This window comes from Mus pahari, chromosome 21, assembly GCF_900095145.1.
Source record: "Mus pahari chromosome 21, PAHARI_EIJ_v1.1, whole genome shotgun sequence".
Taxonomy (NCBI): Eukaryota; Metazoa; Chordata; class Mammalia; order Rodentia; family Muridae; genus Mus; species Mus pahari.
Window position 1 is genome coordinate 20,649,178 of NC_034610.1, and position 4,473 is coordinate 20,653,650.

The 4,473-nt window shown below is 46.5% G+C and overlaps 1 pseudogene; it reads left to right on the plus strand.

The window, feature by feature from the left end:
* The first annotated feature begins 2,081 nt into the window (after positions 1 to 2,081).
* LOC110338503 lies at positions 2,082 to 2,887 on the plus strand (annotated as a pseudogene).
* Positions 2,888 to 4,473: the final 1,586 nt, after the last annotated feature.

A 4,473-nucleotide genomic window follows, 5' to 3' on the forward strand; every position in this document is an offset into this window, starting at 1 on the left:
CACTGCCCCATAGCCCATTGTGGACACTGCTTTGTCTGCGCTGCCCCACAGCCCATTGTGGACACTGCTTTGTCTGTGCTGACCACTTTGATGACTACAGTCGCCTTGTCTCTGATGACTCAGTGCTGCCACCTGGCCCCTGCTACCTTGGGGCCCGATTAAACCCATTGCACTTAATTCATCCAACTGAGCAGCAGCGTCTCCAGCCCTAAGGTCTGGCACAAGGGCAAGAACAGAGCTCTTTGGGTGTGTCGGGGCCCACTCCGTGTTTTTTGTCTTACACTATTAGTGAAGGGCGAGTGTTCTGGACCTTCCCCTGTGGCAGACTAGGTTTACAGTGTACACACTCTAGCATTGCGGTTTCCCTGAGCCGTAAAAATCTCTTCTTCAACACTAAGCCGGGGAATATCACGTATCTCCAACTCCTTTTCAGCAGGCCATTTTTTGACACATGTGTGAGCCAACTACCATTCTAACAAACATTTGACACTTTAAAAAAAAAAAGTGCAAGTTTCCCTATTAAACCTAGACTCTCCATTCAGTGGACCCCATATCAATAAACTCAGCCTGATCCAGTTTTATGTTCCTTCCACCATTATCCCACACCCTTAAATCCCACACATTCCCCAGACTTCTGCTACAGTGAATTAGCAAACGCATTAAGCTCCTTAGCAGTGTGGTGCATCTCCTCATGGAGTTTACGAGCTCCCTCTAGGAGCCTGCTTAGCCTTAAGTCTGGTTGTGGGTCTAGAGGCAACTTGGTCAGCCCTGAAGAACATCAGTAGTGTTCCTCCAGAGAAGTCCCTGCTGGTTTACAGACAATGAAGGATTGATTTCCTCCGTCCAAGTGGAAGAGGCAGTGTTCCAGGGTGTTGGAATACATCTTCTGCTGGGTGAGGAGACTCCCTCCTCAGGGGAGGTAAACCCTTGAGAATCTGGGTTCAAAGTTCTCAGCTTCATTGGTGCCCTCCCACCATTTCCACCCCAAGATACTGATGCTACTCTTTACACTGGCAGTGCCCTCATGCTAACCACTGACCCTCTGAGCCTGGAACCTGAATTCTTTGCTGTAGTTCACCCAATGTTATAAGAGCTTCAGTTTGATTTGTTTGTTTGTTTGTTTGTTTGTTTGTTTTGAGACAGGGTTTCTCTGTATAGCCCTGGCTATCCTGGAACTCACTTTGTAGACCAGGCTGGCCTCGAACTCAGAAATCCACCTTCTTCTGCCTCCCAAGTGCTGGGATTAAAGGCGTTCGCCACCACGCCTGGCTGATTTTTTTTGCAACTTGAACTCTGAGGCTGCTGGAAAAAAAAAAAAGATTTTCTACCAGGGCAACTTAGAAACCTTTAGGCTGTTTATGTGTCTCTGGAGCTGGTCCATTTTCCACCGAATTCATTGTTACCCCTTGCCATATTCTGAGATGCTAATATCATGCAGCTCATTCTTTACCTTTGTCAGTTTACCCAGAGAAGCTAGGAGCACCATCATTTTCCTTATTTTTCCACAAACTGTCAAAGGTTTGAGATACAGAGTCACCAAATCTATTGCCTTTAACCATTGATGAATCAAGATAATCAAATGCATCAGACTCCTTAAGTTTGTCACATAGTTCACACCAGGTTTTCAGTAGTCTCTGGGCTTCTAAAAGAGGTCTCAGTAACTGGAGAAAGCATCAGTGACTGCAGGTGTTAGCAAATTGGAAAGCCTATTCCAGAGTCTTGCATTTTTTCACCTTTATACTTCTGTTGCTCTAGAACTACTTCTGGCACCAAAGTCTCTTTGGTTCTCTAGAACCAAAGTCAGGGTTCTCTAGAAAAACAGAACTTACAGAATGAATCTATAGATAGATAGATAGATAGATAGATAGATAGATAGATAGATAGATAGATAGATAGACAGACAGACAGACAGACGGAATTTATTAGAATAGTTCAGTGTTCCATCTAGTACAACAATGGCTATCTATCAATGGAAGTTTTAAGAATCCAGTAGTTGACACTTTCTGGTTCCAGCCTGAACGAAGCAGGCTCATGGGCCAGTGACACCCAGAAATTAAGAGGTTTTTGGAACCCGGGAGGTCATGAATGATTGCTCTGTGGCTGTCATTGTGCCACAAAATGAATATACTGAATTGTACCGCAAACAATATGGATATCATTTGGACTACCATGAGAAAAAGAGAAAGAAAGGTCGGGAGGCCCATGAGCATTCAAAGAAGGCAAAAAATTACAGCCTGAAGGCTAAGCTCTACCATAGACAGCGCCATGCCGAGAAAATACAAATGGAGAAGACTGTTAAGATGCACGAGAAGAGAAACACCAAGCAGAAGGACGATGAGATGACTCCACAGGGAGCATCCCCGCCTACCTGCTGGACAGAGAGGGGCAGTCGAGAGCAAAAGCACTTCCCAACAAGATTAAGCAGAAATGGAAAGAAAAGGCAGGAAAAACGGGAGGTCCCTCTACCCAAAGTTCATGTTTAAGGAGAAACAGAAGTATTGAAAGTTATTCTAACAGGAAAAAGAAGAAAGAAGGCATGGAAGAGAATGGTTACTAAAGTCTGCTCTGTTGGTGAAGGCTTTACAAGAAAACCACCTAAATATGAAAGGTTCATTAGGCCAATGGGTCTATGTTTCAGAAAAGCCCATGTCACACCCCCTGAGCTGAAAGCTACCTTGTGCCTGCCTGTACTCGGTGTGAAAAAGAATCCATCATCCCCATTATATACAACCCTGGGGGTGATCAGCAAAGGTAGTTACTGAAGTAAATGTGAGCGAGTTGGGCCTTGTGACACAAAGAGGCAAGGTGATTTGGGGAAAGTATGCCCAAGTTACCAACAATCCTGAGAATGATGGGTGCATAAATGCGATCTTGCTGGTTTGACAGTGACGTCATTCATACAAGTCATTCCACTCAGTACTGAAGACACTGTCAGGAAACACCATCACTGGGGCCTTTCCTCGTGTGCAGTTATCAAGAAGTATTTATTAAGTTGCAAAGGAAAAATAAAACACTGCCCAATTTAGAAAGGGGGTGGGGATTGCTGGAGAGATGGCTCAGTGGTTAAGAGCTCTGGCTGCTCTTCCAGAGGTCCTGAGTTCAATTCCCAGCAACTACATGGTGGCTCACAACCCTCTGTAATGGGATCTGATGCCTTCTTTTGGTGTGTCTGAAGACAGCTACAGTGTACTTGCATAAAATAAATAAAGTAAATATTAAAAAAAAAAAAAGAAGGATCCAGTAGTTGTTCATCCATGATGCTGGGTGTCTCAGCTAGTCCTCAATATATGCCACCATGTCAAAGAAGTAGGCTCTGGCCCATGATGCCAGGGACAGAACTATTTGACAAGAGCTGCACGGAAGAGCAGCAAACAGAACATAGGCAGTGTGCAGGGCTGGTGACACCCCATGGGACCAACTTAGAGCCCCTAGAGGAGGCTGGTGCCATGCCCACCGGCTGGACCAGGGGTGGGCTGGACCTTGGGTGGGGAAGTCTCCCACCACCACTCAGAGGATGTGCCTTTGGGCCCCATGCATCAACATAGGTTGGCTCCCCAGTCCCTGCTCTCTGAAAGGTCACAAGGAGGTCACCAGGAAAGCGTTGTGGGACCACAGAGCTGGAGCTGGCCAAACCAGGTCCCACAGGTTAGAAGACAAACAGCCTTCAGAGAAATTACCATTCCCTTCCTCCTTATGAGTTAGTGTGCACCTGGAAACCGGAAAGGGCATGTCTTGCTAAGGCTCTCTATCTTGAAACCCGACAATGGGGTGCCCTCCACGGCCATGTTGGAGTTGGGTATGGGAGGCATCTAAGCTAATTAGCAAAACTGACCGGATTTTAGGGGACATGGTGCTATGTCTGAGTCATTTGCACTACTCTAAGATATGTGTAGGCTCAAGACTTTCAAACACTTGGAAAACACTGCAGGTCTATGGACTGGAAGCCATGTCCAGAGCTCTTCTGTGGTCCACGGTCTATCCATCCCTGTAGGTACAAAACGGCAGCTCCCTCTCTGACTTTGGTGGCCTGGGGTTGAGGCAAGGGAGAGGCTGGGGCCAGGATCACATTTGGCCAATTTTTTCCCCTCCTGATTTCCTTAAAAGGTAAGTATCAAGGAACTTGACCTCGAGATTCAGTTCTGCTGGACCTTGGTTCAGACAGTGGTCTCAGTAACTCTTGTTTAGTGCTAAGAGACTTTGAAGTGACTAGCCTGATAACGAGCGGTAGTTGTCTCAGCTTTCCTCAGCCCCAGTCTGTCTTCTAAAAAGATCTGCCTCTTCTTTCTGGCTCACTGAAACACTATTTTACGAATTAGGACTTACCTGAATTGGCACATAAAAGTGAAGTAAGGCCGGACGTGGTGGCGCACGCCTTTAATCCCAGCACTGGGGAGGCAGAGGCAGGTGGATTTCTGAGTTCGAGGCCAGCCTGGTCTACAGAGTGAGTTCCAGGACAGCCAGGGCTATACAGAG